General features: G+C 46.9%; 1 protein-coding gene and 1 long non-coding RNA gene across 3 annotated transcripts in view; one reads left to right on the top strand and one right to left on the bottom strand.

The window, feature by feature from the left end:
• The first annotated feature begins 1,686 nt into the window (after nucleotides 1-1,686).
• Zfhx2 (zinc finger homeobox 2) overlaps nucleotides 1,687-17,063 on the top strand; it is a 29,755-nt gene continuing 14,378 nt past the window's right edge. The window contains 1 exon segment of the mRNA XM_047539424.1: nucleotides 1,687-1,961. The gene's annotated coding sequence lies outside the window, so the exon portion shown is untranslated.
• The window catches only part of LOC124976659 (uncharacterized), a 36,066-nt gene continuing 20,736 nt past the window's right edge, over nucleotides 1,734-17,063 (bottom strand). For both annotated transcript variants that reach the window (XR_007107038.1, XR_007107037.1), the window contains 2 exons: nucleotides 11,274-11,366; nucleotides 1,734-11,033 (listed from right to left, as the gene is read on the bottom strand). This is a non-coding gene — a long non-coding RNA (uncharacterized LOC124976659). The remainder of the gene's footprint in view (nucleotides 11,034-11,273; nucleotides 11,367-17,063) is intronic.

Here is a 17,063-nt window from a genome sequence, read left to right as displayed (position 1 = left end):
CAACTGTCTCTTCCTAGTATGTGTCTGGAAACAGAAGTGAAGTACTATGTGGAGGTCACTGGTTTACAGACAGGACATCTTGAACTTGGAATGTCCTGAATGTATCCTTCCCCCTACCCTATGTCAAGCACCGCTGGACAAGGAGGGCCTGCATTTCTTCATCCTTTGCTTTTTTTTTTTTCTGAAGTTTTGTTGACCCAGGAAGAAGTCCTAGTGTTTTCTGTTTAAGGTCCTACCCAATGGGGCAGAAGCAGCAGCTTAATGGAATGGAAAGACCTGGGGTTGACTCAGTTTCACTTGCTAGATGGTTGGCCTTGGACAGGCTACTATACCCTCCCTAAGACTCCGCTCTTTTATTGGTAAAATGTGAACTGCCTCACAATTATATGAGGATTTAGTAACTAACTCATTTGGTAGAAACCCAAAATATTAGTTTCTTTCCCCCTCACCCCCAGAATTTCAGGGGGTTTTGTTTGGCTTTGTTTTTATTATTTAAAAGTAGGCTTTGGGGCTGGGGATATAGCTCAGTTGGTAGAGTGCTTGCCTGGCAAGCACAAGGTCCTGGGTTCAATCCCCAGTACTGAAAAAAAAAAAAAAAAAAAGTAGGCTTTGGCTGGGGTTGTGGCTGAGGGGTAGAGCGCTTGCCTAGCATGCATGAGGCACTGAGTTCAATTCTCAGCACTGCATATAAATAAATAAAGGTCCATTTACAACTAAAAAAAAAAATTTTTTTTTAATAAAATAAAAGTAGGTTTTATCAGCTAATGTGGGCTGTGGAGACAGACTACTGAGTTTTAACCCTGCTACTGTCGCTCTTTGGCCATGCAACCATGGGCTGGTTAATTGTACCATGACTTTCCTCACCTGTAAAATGGAACTAAAGTATCTGTCTTATAGAGTTGTGAGAATTAAATAAATTAATGTATGTAAAAGTGATTGGAACGGTCATTATATACTCAGTAAATCTTATGTTATTGTCACTAGTATACACGTTACTACAACAGTGTGCTTATGAGCAGCTAACCTGAAGAGGAACCAGAACCTCTCCTACCCTCCCCAATTCAAAGGACTACGTGACCGCGTGAAGGAGACAGAAACTCAGAGATTTGCTTTGAGAGAAGGTTCTCAATCGGAAAGGAGGGGGGATAAGGAAGCAAGAAGAAGGGAGTGAAAAAAGGAAGCTCAGGCAGCTCTGGCAAGCTGGTAGAAGCCAGACCTTGTTTTAGAGATGATCTAAACAAAACAACAAAACACATGCATGTATTCTGTGGAAGAGGAGGGCACAGGGAAGAGTTTAAAGGGACATGCCCTCTTGCAGGCACCGGGTGGACCTGGCGCCAGAGTCAAGGAGGCGACGGGGTGGCCAGACGGGCCTCATCGCGCACGCCCCTGGCCGGGGCAGGGTTCCAGCATCCAGGGAGGAGCGCAGACACTGCGCTTGCGGGCCCGAGGGCGGAAGCGACAGACTACAACTCCCGGCATGCGCCACGGCGGGCGGGCCGCTGCACCTGCTCAGTGGGGCCGCCCCGGGCGCCTGGGTATTGATTATTCCATTGTGTGGGACGCCTCGGCTCCAGCCAGTGAATGAGGCGAAGGAGTGAGGGCGAGGAGGAGGAGGAGGGCGAGGAGGAGGAGGGCGAGGAGGAGGAGGAGGCAGGGAGCGAGCGAATGCCCAGGGTGAATCAATGGAAACCCCCTCACGAAGCCGGGAAAACACTTCAGCCGCAGCCAAATAGCATTGATTATTTTCCTTCACTTCCCTCACCGCCGTGAATTTATTTATTTATTTTTTCCATCTCCGTCCCCGACGCCCCGGAGCGAGCGCTGGAGGGAGGAGGAGGAGGGGAAAAAAAGGAATCAACACATCGGAGAAGTCCCTTCCAAGAGCCGCCCCCTCCCCTCCCCGCCTCGCGCTGCTCGGCGGCCGTGGTTCGACTCCCGTCCCTGCTTCCAGCTGAGGTGTAAGTGCATCGATTTCCGATGCTGCTGGGTTGGTTTTTTTTTCTCCTCTCCCTCTCACTCTTCTTCCCTTCCTTGCTCTTTGGAAGCTGGAGACGAGGGGAGAGGAGGCGCTCGGAGACAGCCGCTGGAGGGACGGAGAGGGATGGGAAGGGGCTGGGGGAGGGGACACGGACGGACAGACAGCTAGAGAACCCGGGGAGAAGGGGAGCAGGGGTGTGGGAGAGAGGGCGTCTGTGGGAAGAGAGAGATGTAGGGGGTGGAGGGAGACCGGGAAGGGAGAGGCAGGGGCCGGCGGGACAGACGGAGGGTAACAGCCTAGACGGACCGCGCCGAGCTGTACGGGGAGCGGGGTTCCCGGAGGGAAGGGGAGGCCGGGTGAGTGCGAGGACTCGGAGCTGTCAGCCTGGAGGGGCCTGGGTCTCGGCGGCTCCCCGCCGGCTGCGGGATGAGGGAGGAACCGCCGCGGGAGGGCTGATGGATGGGTTAGCGCGCTAGGGTGCGAGATGGGAGGGGACGTGGACACCCTCAGTCTTCGTTTTTGACTGAAGTTGAACCCCCTTTCTTTTTGAAAAGGTGTGAGGGGAAGCCTCATTGCCCCATTGAAGGTGAAGCGTGTCTGCCCTGCGCCCCCCACCCCCACCCGCTCTTTTCTACCCCTCTCTGAGTAGCCCTATCATTTTGGAGCACTGGACCACGCTTCTGCTGTGCCTGTAGTCCCGCTGATCTCTGTCCATGTGTCCCTCCCTCTTGGTTTTGCCATTCTTCACCTTGTCTCCCCACTCCATCCGTCTCCAGTTCTGTGTGGCACTGTCTCTGCTGTGACCCTTCCCATCTGAGTGATCTTCTCCATATGTGTCCCTGTCACTATGTGTCACGCCTTGGCTGCCTGACTGTTCTGCCGTCTAGGACTCCATGCCCTCTCCTTCAGGGTCCATCTCAATGTCTGTGGCCTTTTCACACTACTTTGGAGTTAGCTTGTCAGCTAGAATTGTGGTAGTCATTGGTCAGGGGCCTGAAGAGTAGGGGGATGGAGCAGATAAGTCTTCCCCCAGACTCTTGTGCCCTTTCAGAATAGCCAGGACAGCCTTTTCTTCCACCTTCACCAGGGAAGCTTTGGAACTTCCTAGCATTGTTGACTGTCTCCTTTGCCATGTGCCTGCCTCCCCCATCAGGACCTCACCTTCTGGTCTTCAGTGTATCATCTGTCTTTCCAGGAGCTTTCCACCACAAACCTCTTCCCTGCTGACTTCATTTTCCTCCCTTCCCCCACATTACCATTGTATATTTTTTTCATTTCCCCATTTTATTTCATTCCTTTTTTTTCTATCCTAGTATACCATCATCTCCCTTATTTATTCCCCATCTTTGTTCCAATAATCTACCTTCTTTCTACCTTTTCTCCTTGGTCATTCAGTTTCTTTTATCCCTTATCCCCTTACCCAGCATTTAACCTCAGCAGCAGAAGAAACCACAGCAAGGGGCTGGGAGAGGTGGGGGATATGGTTTGTGAAGGCACATAAATAGGCCAAGAAATCAATTTAATGGGCTTCCAGGGGCATATAACCCCTTCATCAATCAGTGCCATTATGTCAGTTAACTGTCAACTTTGATTTCATAAGGGGACGTTCTCTAGGACTCTAAGCTCCACCCTGCCTGGTTAGCTTCCATCCTCAGTTCATTCTAGATACCAGTGGTTTTTTCTTCACTTTCTAATTCATCTTCCTCCTGGGCCTCTAGTATTATTTTATTTGGATTCAGCACCATTTTTTATGAGGCAGTTTTTATTATTATGGGAGAAGCTATCTTATGCAAGGGACCAGGTTCATTCAATCCAAAGAATGGTAAAGGTGGATAAAAGATCTGTAGAGTTTATCTTGGTTTTAAGCCCATTATTGTTTTTCCAGAACTCAGGAGCTTTGGAGGGTAAAAGGAGGAGGCAGATATGGGCAGATGATGGAAGATTTCAGAGGTGAACAGAATTGTAGAAGGAAAGGGGAGGCTAGGTGCGATAAACACATGGGGTAGAAAAATGTATGACATGAGGGGTGTGCAAAGTGAGGAAAATCTATGTGGAATGGGGGGAAGAGGAACTGAAGGGTGATTAATGAAAAATTGAGAGAATGAAATAAATAGTTAATAGTTATACAGAGGAAAGAAAAAGAACGATAGAATATTCCTAAAAAGGAGATAAACAAAAAAGCAATATGAAATGGATACAATGGCAAAGTGGTGAGAGGGAGGAATTGATGAATAAGAAAAGGTGGGAAAAGAATATATGGTACAAAGAAAGTAAACGGATGGCAAAGGCAGGAGTGCAGAAGCAGATCAGAGCTGCACAGAGCTTGGTAGGGGGAAAGGAAGAGAGGATGAGGTATCAAAGGAAACAGATACCTCTGGTGTAAGGAGGACACAGCATGAAGGATGCAAACAGTGTGCTGCGGGGGAGGGGGTGATTTGGAAAAAAAGGCTAGCAGAAATACCATTGGGCCCCAAAAGAGAGAGATGCTTATGAGAGGGATTGAAAGAACAGAGAGATCTAGTGGAGAGAGAGGAAGAGAAAACCTCAGGAGCATTCCTACCACTGCCCTCATCACTCACTACCCTACCAAAGGCCGTTGCATTCATTCCCAAACCAGGAGAATACAAGCAAAAAGATGAGAAAGTAGAATTCCTATTTACTTCAACTGACGGGAACTTGAATCCTCCTAGCCTCCTGAGAACCAAAGACCTCAAGCCTCTGATGTCATAAATTGCTGGTGTTGCCTTGGCAACCTTACAGGGTTCCTCCCTCCATGATGTCAGAGGCAGCTGGTGTTACCTTGAGACCCATACAGGAACAATTTGGTGCTTTGCTGGGGAGCTGTATGACGTGTGGGCTGGGGCCCTGGGTCAAGGCAAATCTGTAGGATTCCTGGCACTGGTACTTTGACCTTGCATCCCTGGAGCAGTCTGTAGTGCAGAACAACAGTTGTCACAAACCACTGTTGTCTGTGAGTGCCCAAGGTTTCCTAGTGCCTATGGAAACAAGACAAGGGACCTCCGGGGACAGGGGGCATTGAGGTCAGGATGGTGAGACTGAAATACAGGCTAAGAAGGAGGAGAACTAGAAATGGCAGTTCCAGAATAGGAAAGGAAATGGAGGAAGGGTGGATAGTCGTTGAAAATGTCGATGAATTTGGTTTTGGGTTTAGGAATGAAAGCTAAAGCTGGAAATGCACAAGAGAGGGGATCAGAGCTGTGGTAGAGTGTAAACTGCTGCCTGGATAGAGAAAAGGGAGGGTTCTGAAATGCTAGAGAGCACAGTGGAATTTGGCTGTAGAGGAAGGAAAGAAAGATTCCTTTAATCTGAGAGACTAAGCATCAGGTGGGAGATACAATGGCCATCAGAGCAGGGGCTGCGTCTGTTACTTAGAACAGTCTTAATATCTAACCAGTAAATGTTCATACGGACTTAGAGTTGCCCTCCAAACTCTCACCCTAACTCCTAGACCTGAGTCTGCATAAATGGGCAAGTTGTGAAATCAGAAACTGGAGGAAGAACTGGAAGAATATTAACCAGCAATAGTGAAATATGAGGCAGAGAAGAGAGACTGGGTTAGAAACACACTTGGAAGCAGCCAGAGCTGACTTGGGCATTCTGTATAGAGATAATGGGAGGAAAAAATAAACAGTCCTAGGAGTCTAAGACAAAGATGTAGAAGAAGATAGAGAAAAGACAGTATCCAGAAAAGGTTCAGTTTTTTCCTTAGACAAATTTGAATTGAATGTAGTATCTCCACCCCATTCTCAATCATGAAATAATTACATGAGTCATACACACACAAATGCACAATGGTTACAAAGAATTCACAAATCAATACCAGACCCTTTCTAAACACCTGTTCTACCTGTAAACCTAGGTGTTTACAAGAAGTCAGCATTGACCTCCTGAACCAGAAGGCAGAAGGAGGGAGGGGTTACCGCAGCTCAGAATTGTATGAAGAACCCTGTGAAAAATCACCTTGACATCTGACTGCCATTGTTGAAAGAATATAGAAGCATCTAGAAGAGGGGGAGGCAAGATATAGAGGTCACCACAGCTCTCAGAGCAAAATCAAAGAGGTCTAAATACACAAAAGCCTTAGAGAAAGGTGTACCCCATCAGGGATTATAGCCCACCTGTCCTGTTCCTTCAGTAAAGCCAAGAAAGACCCTGAAGAGATTAAGAAATGTAGGAAAGGGAGAGTCTGGCTATAATAAGAAAGGCCAGGGCAGCAGAAGGGGCTAGAGGCAGGTGCCTGAAGAGAGAACAGTGGTGGCTATATGCACTGTCAGCAGTGCCACAGACTTGGGCAGCTCATATTTTGCAGCAGGCGACAGGCTGTCGACACGGCGGTCCTTTACCTCACCGTTAGAAACTCATTTCATTGATTTTTCCATCTTTCTTTTCAGGCTCCTCATACAGCTCAGTCATCCCACCACCCATTTTCCCAGAGCCCCTTGCTTCTCTGGGGAAAGCCCCAGGGAACTAACTGCCTACCCATGCCTCCTCTGCCCCAGGCCAGTGAGGCAGGGGCGAAAGATTTGGAGGTGATTTTTCAGGGTGCTGAGATCTGCCCATGCTCCAGTTGCCAGACTATACCAGTGGTGTGGGGGCTGCATATACCTGGAGGGAGATAATTTTTTCTAATGACTACCAAGACAGTTTAGCACCCCTCAACATTTCCCCCTCAAAAGTTAAATGAGAGAGTGAGAACCTTCCTGTGTTTGGGCAGCAATATGGGATTATATCAAAGCTGAAGTTCAGGCCCTGGAATTCACAGCAGTGCTATCCACTGAAATGGTGTGTACATGGTGACTTGTGCATTTAGGAGTACAATTGGCCCAGAGAGTGCAGGAGCCTTTGTAGAGAGAAGAGGGCATGGCATGTAGGGTCTGGTCCTGTGTAACATGTTAAAGTGCAAAGTTGGTGGGGCAGGAAATTTTTACTTCACGCGTAGGCATTTCCCAGTATCTCTTCCAATCACAGCCAAGTACCTCCACCTCTCCCTTTGGGGCTGGGATTGGGCTAAAGGTCAAGAGTCAGTTGCCAGTTATTTGGCTTCTCATTGAAGGAGGGAAGAGGGTGGGACTGTATTGTTGGACCATTTCCCTGGAAGAACTGATGAAGTAGATGCCATTTCCATCCATGATTTTTTTCAGTCCTTGTTTTATGGCAGGGGAAAACCCAAGCCCTTTGCCTCTGTCTTCCATTCCATTTTCTTGGGCCTTGCATATCAGTCTAGGTTTTTCTGCCACCCCCCCTACCCCTCCCTGGAGTCATGGGTCTCCTGCTTCCTTCACAGTTGTCTCCATCCTGTGTTTAGTATCACTGGCCTATTTGGACCACAGATGCCTTTCTTCCACCTCATAGCTTCACCTTCTTCAGGCTACATAGTTTCCAGAAACCTAGAGATACATCCTGGTGCTTTAAGGAAAGAAGTGCACTGGAGGTTAGGAAGAGAGAAGAGCAGGGAAGGACGAGGAAGGTTCAGAATGGACTGGGCAGGGAGGAGTAGGGAGAAGAGGGGTGTGTAACTTAGAGATGGGAGGGAGCCCAAGAGATGGCTACAATTAAATGAAAAGGAAGAAGGGCAGGAGGCAGTAAGGACTAGGATAGAACTTGGTGAGAAAGCAGGGAGCCTGACCCCCCACAGGGATATGAAGATGGCCAAGGGCGGTGACAGGGAGTGGTTGTGTGAGATGGACTTGAACAGTCAGGCTTATGCCTCAGCCTCCTTGATAGTCCTGAGTTCAAGCGGTGCTGGCTTTGACCCCTGTGGGAGGAACTGAAGTGGCAAATTAATGATGATAATGAAGTCACTGCTCCTTGTTTGTCTTTGCTGGTTTCCCCTTGAGATTTGTCCTTTGGCCAGACAGGGCAATGTGGGGGAGGGGAGGGACAGCAGCAGTGAAGGGGGGGGTGGAAAAGAGGATGGAGAAATGGAAATGTGGAGGGCAAATCCGTCGGGGGAGAAAGGGGAGGGTCCTGAGTGAGGGAAAAGGAACCCAAGAATGGAGTGGAGAGGAGACAGAAGGGAGACATGAAAAGAGAAGGTAAAAAGAGAAGCAGAAAAACAAGATAGGGGAAAGAACAATGGGGAACAGGGAAACCTGGAGGGAGAAGGAGAGCTGGAATGGAGCAAGGGCGAGCCAGAGGGAAGAACACGGCCCGGCTGTGAAAACTGCAGCTGGTGGGGCCCGTGGGCGGGGCCTCATCTCCATCTCTAATGGCTGTGAAATGAGGTTAGCTCCATTAGAGGCGGCAAGAGTGTAACGAGATCATACTCATTAGGGCCGGGCCATCCCAGTAATTACCACCACCCCAAACACGCCCGTGCCAGCCGGCCACCAAGCACATGTAGGCATACAGCAACACACAGCATAGGACACCCAGATGCTGAATGGAAAGCGCAGAGCCCACACAGGTGTGACTGGAAAGCCTGAGGGAAACCAGCCCTGGGGGCAGGGGCTAGCTAGAGCAAGCACCTTCACTAAGTCCAAAGAGATGTTTGGACAGAGCTACACCCAGGCCATCAGCATCCCCAACACACAAAGAGCAATAAATATACAACTCAGGAAATAAGGCATGTGGATGGATAATTATTTTTTATTTATTGATCACATCCAAAGTGCCAGTCCTACTAATGTTGTTTCAACGAACACAACTCTATTTCCCATACTTTATGGGAAACTGAACTGAGGCTTTAGTGGCTTGGGAGGCTGAGGCAGGAGGATCACAAGTTGGAGGCCAGCCTGAGCAATTTAGTGAGGCCCTAAGCAACTTAGGGAGATCCTGTCCCAAAATAAAAATTAAAATGTAAGGGCGGGGGCTAGGGATGTGGTTAATGAACTAAGGTCATTTACATATTAAGGAATATGTAAAATCTGATTCCACGTCTGTCTCTAACTACTGGAATTTTGGGGTTTGTTTTGGTGCTGGGAATTAAATCAAGGGACCTCCAAATGCAGTGCCATGCATGGGTTTTACAACAGGGCTACCTTTCCAGCCCCAAGGCTGTGTTTTGTTGTGTTTTGTAGTACTGGGACTTGAACACAGTGGTCCTTTACCACTCAGCAACATCCCCACCCCTTTTTATTTTGTGGGGTCTTGCTATATTGCTGAGGCTGACCTCTAACTTGTGATCCTCCTGCCCAGCCTCCTGAGTAGCTGGGGTTTTAGGCCTACACCACCACTTCTAGCCCAAGTCTGTCTTTAAATGACACTGCATTGCTTGTTTGATGAAGTTCATATGCTAATATGGAGTGCACTGATCATTCAAATAACCCCACCTGGTCTTCCTGCCTCTTTCTCTCTTTTTTCTCTCCCCACAAACACGTGCCCAACCAAAGGCCAGTAACCCTATATAGACTGCAACATGAATGGCGCCCCCTGGAGTTGCACAGAGCACTAGTCCTGTTCTGACCCATCTAATACCAAGAAACAAAGAAACTGGGAGATGGCCCACCCAGCACATTCAAGCTGAGAAAGGATGACAGTATATATGCTCAAAGTGACACACACAGGACAGGGTAACACACTCAAAGATCTCACTCAGAATGCACACCAGCCAGAGTTCAGAAGTTTACAAATAAACCCACGATCAGAGGCCTTATATTCAACCTATGTGAGCTCCAGTCTCATTTCACTTTCCTTTTCTTTTGTACTGGGGATTGAACCCAGGAACATTTAACCACTGAGCTATAGTGCCAGCCCTTTTCTTTTTAATTTTTATTTTGGGGTCTCACTAAGTTGCTTAGGGCCTCACTAAGTTGCTAAGGTTGACCACTAACTTGTGATCCTCCTGCTTTAGCCTTCTGAGTCACTTCTACTTTCTAATTAGGAGACCTTAAAAATCATGTAACCACTTAGTCCTTTTCCATGTTTGTAACCTGAAAATGAATAACTATGTATTATATCAGATTATAATAGAGGATTAGTAATGCAATGCTTGTGAAGGCCTTAGCACAATGGTACACGGTAAACATTTAAAGGTATTGTCTATTATTTCGTTATGATAACTGGAGGTTCAGTATCCCTTATCCTAAATGCTTGAGACCAAAAGTGTTTTGGATTTGGGTGTTTTTGAATTTTGTAATATTTGTACATTATATAATGAGATATCTTTGGAAGGGGACCCAAATCTCAACATGAATTCATTTATATTTAATATACACCTTAAGCACATGGCTTGAAAGTAATTTTATACCATATTTTCAGTTGCAACTGTGTTGTCTACAACTCATCACATGAAGACAGATGTGGAATTTTCTATTTGTAACACTGGCATCATGTCGGTACCAAAAAAGTTGCAGATTTTGGCCAGGCACCGTGATATATATCTATAGTCCCAGCTACTTGGGAGACTGAGGCAGAAGGATCACAAAATTAAAACCAGGCTGGGCAATTTAGTGAGACCCTGTCTCAAAATAAATTTTTAGAAGTGCTAGAGATATAGTTCAGTGGTAGCATGCATGAAGCCCTGGGGCTGATTGCTAGTACTGCTTGAAAAACAAAAATCCAAAATCTGAAACTTTTTTCTTTCCTTGAAGTGCTGGGTATCAAAAACAGGGCCTGGAACTTGCTAGGCCAGGGCTCTACCACTGAGCTACACCCCTAGTCTCACATTTTGGGTTTTGGGTTTTTGGATCAGGGATACTCAACCTGTAGTAGTTGTTGTAATAGTATTTAAATGGATTCATTACATCACACAGGTTCACATGGAATCAAAGAACCAGAGAAACAGTCATGTATAATAGTATTCCAAATAATTATAGAAGAGTTGCCTACAATTCCTTCCAAGCTCAGGGAGATCAAAGTCTTCTAAGGAGGTCCCCTACGCCAAGATCAGATCTGAATTGAGTCTGAATTCAAGGGCACAAGCCCCTACCCCTTCCCTCCTGTGGTGCTCATGCAGAAGAAGGGTTCCAAGCTGGCTTCTTGTGGTTGTCTAAGCCTGAGGCATGTAGAACAGCAGTCCCTCCAGTGCATTTACTGTAAGATCACACAGGTCTGTGCAGCACAGCAGCTCCACAGTGCTGTCCTAAAACATCTAACACACCAAGTCATAGAGGTAGATGCGTGGGCAGCAGATTCCTTTCCTGGACACCCACCCCTACCAGCAGCAGATGCTACAGCACACCTCAACAAATCCATGCACATGTATGTGGTTGTGTGTGGTTTCAACCCACTGCTTCCCTTCTACCCGTCTACTCCCTACCCACCCCTGTATTCTTCTTCTTCTTCTGAGCTTCCCCTTCTCTCACATCTTACTGGATTCCCTTATACCCACCTTATGCATTTGCAAAGTGTAACACAGCCTCCTTGCTGCCTCCCCCTCACTGGGGACAGTCTACCATCCAATCTGGCGCCTGAGCTGGAAGGCCTGGAAGAGATCCAGTGTTTACATGTGCAGACCAAGATCCAGCTCCATCCCTCCCCACTTACTTCCCTACCTCTCCATCTCTCCTTCCCTTCTGGTATCTGCTATAACTGTCTCTTTCTTTACCTTCTCTGATACTACTTCTCCTGCTTGTCTATTTCATTTCCTACCATACTGAAATTCTTTCTCTCTTTTGGACAAAACCTATCTTACACAAAGTAAGCATTCTTTATAAGGGGTGGGGGAAAAAAGAGGAGTAGGAGAATTAAAATGCAGAAGTAGGATTACTGTTTTGTTTTAAATAGAGAAGTAAGATTTCAAGACAAAAAATGATAGTTTTAAATCAGGGAGAGGCCATATTAGTTTTTTGTTTGTTTTTGTACTGGGGATTGAACGCAGGGGCTCTCTACCACTAAGCTACATCCCCAGCCCTTTTTATTTTTTATTTTAAGTTGCTGAGGCTGGCTTTAAACTTACAATCCTCCTGCCTCAGCCTCCCAAGGTGCTGGGATTACAGGCATGGACCACTGTACCCAACTCGTGATAGTTTTGATCTAGGCATTAGCTGCTGCTACACCCAGTTCAAGTATGAACCTGGTCAAAGCTTCCACTCTTTGCTCTGGGATAATGGGTATCTTTCAGCCCAGGATCTAAGAATTCCAGGTACAACATAAATTCTGCTGCTGGGAAGACTAGATTTAAATCCTGTGCACCTGTCATTCTTCCCTCAGTTGAAAAGGGAAGAGATCAGAGGATGGTTTGGTTCATCACTGTAATCCCAGTGACTTGGGAGGCTGAACAGGAAGCTCTCAAGTTGGAGACCAGCCTTGGCAACTTAGTGAGGCCCCAAGCAACTTAGCAAGACCCCTTCTGAAAATAAAAAATAAAAAGGGCTGGGAAAGAGGGCAACAGGAAGGTTGTCAGCCTTTGTGCAAATACCTTGCCCACTCCAGGGGAGGAGCCAGCCAGCCAGGGGAAGAGGAAAAGAATTCTCTTCACTAATGCCCAATATATGCACTTTTCACATGTTAACTATTCTTGTCTTGACAACTGAGGAAGAAAGGTATTATTATTTCCATTTTCCTAGATAAGGTAACTGAGGCTCAATAAATAACTTCCAAAGTTGACAGCTAGTTAGTGGCAGAGCTAGGATGGAACCTGGGTCTGCATGCATCCAACGTCCATGTTCCTCTACTATCTTAAGAAATAAAACTTACGGGCTGGAGCTGGGGCTCATTGGTAGAGCACTTGCCTAGCATGTGTGAGACACTGGGTTTGATTCTCAGTCATCATACATAAATAAAACAAGGGCCCATCAACAATTTAAAAAAAGAAAAGAAAAAGAAAGCTCAGGAGCAGGTGTGGTGGCACATGCCTGTAATCCCAGCCACTCTGGAGATTGAGGCAGAAGGAGACAAAGTAGGAGGATTCCAAGTTCAAGACCAGCCTGGGCAACTTAGACTATGTTTAAAAACTTAAAAAGGTTGAGTTAACAACCCTCGGTTAAATCCCCAGTACTGCAAATAAATAAATAAATAAAACTGGGGGCTGGAGATGTAGCTCAGTGGGAGAGTGCTTGCATGTGACCCTGGATTTGATTCCCCACTACCACCAAAAAAGAAAGCTCAACTAGTTTATTTGTTGCTTATACCATTAAGCCCCATTAGGTAGGGACACACTTACTCCATCTGTCTTCTTTCCCTTTCCTTTCTCTCCATGGTAGCCTCCTCTTGAAAGTAACAAGTTGAGACAAAAAGGGGAGTAAGGCAAGGGTGAAGTAAATGTGGAGACAGCAATGCTTTAGGCAAGATTTCAGAAAAGAAAGCAAAAAGAAAAAGTCCTACAAACTGGCTCTGAGTAGGGGAAAGTTGGTCAAAAAGTGGAAAGCACAAAACCTTTGGAAGACTATGAAGTAGAAATCATCATATGCAAATTTTAAGCAAATGTGGTGCTGCCTTCTGATAGACTTGGCTGCAAAACCTTTTGCCCTGCAGTTGGGTTTGGAGGAAAGGAGAGGTGGATTTTGCTTTGTTTTTTGGACAGGAATTGGACAGGAGAAAGCCAGTGTGGTCTCCATCTGGCGTACCCCTCTTTTCCATGCTGTTCTCTCTGTAACCACCAGGGAGCAGTAGTGTTTCTTTTCCTCTCCTGGTGGGCATTAGGTAGGACAGGGATGCACCAAGGGGAGTCATGGTCTTGCTGGATGTTCTTGGAAGGAGCCCCTGGTCCCCTTTCCTCCACTTCAGCCAGCCCCAGCACACATTCTGGGGCTCCTTGCCAGAAGGGGCAGATTCTGTCCTTCCTCAGACTATTTTTTGGTCCTTCCTTTGCCCTTGCCCCCGTGGTGCTAGTTAAATGGCACTTGTTTTCCCTGTCTTGCTGCCTTTTAAGCTTTCTACCTGTTTCTGCAACTTCATATCCAAGCCTTCCTGTGCTTTTCGGTGTCAAGACGTCTGTCACTCTCTGTCCTAGTGTTGTCTTGCTGCCTCCTGGCTCCCTGGTGTCTTCCTTTTCTAAGTACTGTATCTCCACCCACCTCTTGCAGTTCAGTAATTATGACTCTATTTTGTTTGTTTGTGGAGCATTAACTCCTGCTGAGCTATAAAAGTAGCGTCTCCATCCTTCCTTCCTCTGAGGAACAACTAGTAATTCAGGTGTAGAAGGAGAAAAAAGCCAACACCAAGAAAGAAAAAAATATATATTCTCTGTGTTTCTTTCATATCTCCCTTCCTCCCCTCCTCACCCTGTGAGGGAATGAAGTGTTATGTTAGAGAGGGAGGATGGAATGCAGGGGCAGCAAGGGAGCGTTGGAGACTGAGGGCCATTTTGGAGCTAGCAGATTCATCTCTGGGGACAACTACACCCTCAGACTCTCCACCCTCCCTAGGCTCCAGGCCTCACTCCTCCCATCCCCCTCGGTGGCAGCAGCCTTGTAATTTAAAGCTCTCTCTGTCGCCTCTAATGTGATCCTCTCATTTTATTGACTCTCTCTGCGCCCCTTCACATCAATCTCCACTCTAATCACACTGCTGCCACTGCCTGCTCAGCTCCCCTATCCCCTTTCTTCCAGAGGCCCCCAGCCCTCACCTCTGCTCAGGTCCTTCCTTTGGGTTGTTCCCTACTTCCACTCTTCACCAGACCTGCCTGCTTCCTCCTTCCAAGGCAGGAATGTTAGGACCTGTGACAGTGGCCTTCTTTTACCTACATCTGAGACATGTCCCAAGGGAGAAAAGATGCACTTAAGCAAGGCAGGACCTAAAGGAAGGTCTGAGGGTGAACAGGTCTTGACCTGAAGGTGGTAGGTTGGCAGAGATGATTTTTAGGCCTCTTTCTGTGTCATCTCCAGTTCAAGGTAGGAAAGGCAAAGGAAAGGACGAGATTCAGAGAAAGAAGAAATGATGGAGGAAGAGGTAAATGGAAGGAGGAAGAAAAGTGGAAAAGTAATTACTGCAGCTAAAGGTTTATAATAAATAGTGGGTGATGAGAGAAGCAGAGAAGAAAGGGGGAGGGGGAGTTGGTGCAGTGGGGAAGGGGCAGGCACTGAGGCAGAGATAAATTTGCAATTGAAATTCTTTCCTGACGAGGAGGAGGGGGAAGTTGGGAGGTGGGGAAGGGATTTGCAATTTTAAACAGCTGCCGACCTACCCTGGGCAGATCTGGGTCTCACCCACAAGCTAGCCAAAGCTTAGCTTAGCTCCCTTGGTTTCCAGCCAAGAATCAACACTTTGTCCAGGCCTGGGAACTAGACACTTGGGAGAGAAAGCCTTGGAGTTCCTCTGGATGTGGGGTTTTTGTCTGCCTAGGTCTCCTCTGAACTGTGATGCAGAGTTGTAAGTCCGGACCAGAAAGGAGCCATCACCGTGGGCAAGAAGGCTCTTTGGTTGGACCAGCTGGGAGAGAGCACCTACCACACTCAGCCCTCAGCAGCAGGGCCTTGGCTCTTAACACCTGGTCGGGTAATCAATGGTGGTGGAGCCCAGCCGTTGGGATTGATAGGCATGTCAGATCCTAGCCAGCACACTATCGCTTTCCTCCCATCAAGGATATGTAGAAAGAATCTTTCTCCAACAACTTTAGGGCTTCTACATTTGGCTTATATAGGAATCTACTCTCAGTCCAATTCCTTCACTTACATTTTGGTTCTCTAACTCCCCACCTCCCCCCCCCAATCCCATTCACCCTTTTCCCAGGTACTAATTTGCATTTTTATTAGCATGCTAATCCAGTCTCTCTCCAGCTCCTTAATGGCTCTGACTTCACGCCTGGCTAGACCCCCTTTGGAGGAGGAGGAGGAAAGAGAGAGTGGGGGCCTGCTAGCTGGATGGGGCCAGAGGAAGAACATTCCAAATCTAGGAATCTGGAGGCAAGGGTTAGAGGTGGTCCAAGGAAAAAGGTCATCCTTCTTACCCCTTCCCTAAAGCATATGGCCTGAGTGCCAGAAGTTTAGTAATTAGAGATCTGCTGATAGGGATAGTGGGACAGGATGTAGATGGAGCTTGGGACATGGAGAAGTAAGGGATGGAAGAAGTACAGAGGATTGGTCAATTTGAGGGGAGGATCACAGTTAAAATGTTGTGAGCCTTGATGGGCCTAGTGAACTGAAGGCAGCCCAGGATTACTGATTTCTAGTTCTTTGGAAGCACATTTTGCCTGTCTTGTATTATTTTCGAGTTTCACCACCTTGGAGCTGGTGACCATCAGTAACTCACTTAACCTCTGTTTCATAGCTGCCTCATCTGGAAAATAAAGCTGCTGGGAGATTAAATGGGCTACCTGAAAAGCATTTAGCATAGTGCTAGGAACCATGGTACATGTATTTAATAGCTATTAGTAATATTTCTATGATGTATTATTTTTCATCTCTTTGGAGAGGAAGCAACATAGGAGTTGTCTTTAAGTTGGCCAGGGAAACTATTCCGCATGTTCCTGACCAGAGATGGATCTGGAAAGCATCAGAGAGCAGCACAATGCCTGTGTGCTAGGGGGATCAGTTACAGCCTATCTCTGGCAAGAAGAACCTTGATTTAGGGAATTTCTTCAGGGCTTAGAAAATCTAAGGGTCTTCTCCAAAGTTCATTCATTCAAAAGACACTGGCTAACTGGGTATGGTGGCACACATCTGTAATCCCACCTACCCAGAGACTGAGGCAGGAAGATCACAAGTTCAAAGCCAGCCTTGGCAACTTGATGGGGCCCTAAGTAATTCAGTGAGAACCTGTCTCAAAATAAAAAATTTAAAGGGGGGTGTGTGGGGCTCAGTGGTAAAGTGCCCCCTAGATTCAATCCCCAGTACTGGAGGGGAAAAAAAAAAAAAAAAAAAAAAAAAACAGATATAGACTGTGACAGTGTGACAGGTACCATTCTCTGTACTAGTGATAGAACAACAGATAGAATAGGGGAGACCTGCTCTCATGCAACTTGCCTTCAGTGGGATGAGATAAGTAAGCCAGGAAATGTCAGGTGGCAAAAAAATTCTGAAGAAAGTAACCCTTTGTAGAGAGGACAGGCCTGCTGGAGGATATTTAAGCAGAGAACTAAATGTTAAGGTGTCACACCATGCAAGACTGTGGGGGACAAGTTTTCTAGGGGGACTAAACACTTGGGCAAGAGCCCTAAGGTGGAAATGAACTTGGCATGTTTGAGAAAGACCAAAAAGAAAAGGCCAGTACACTAGAGCAGGGCAGCATGGAGTACATTAAA

This window comes from Sciurus carolinensis, chromosome 2 (assembly GCF_902686445.1).
Source record: "Sciurus carolinensis chromosome 2, mSciCar1.2, whole genome shotgun sequence".
NCBI lineage: Eukaryota > Metazoa > Chordata > Mammalia > Rodentia > Sciuridae > Sciurus > Sciurus carolinensis.
Note: the sequence above shows the minus strand (reverse complement) of the source record. Positions and strands in the feature narration are given on the sequence as shown.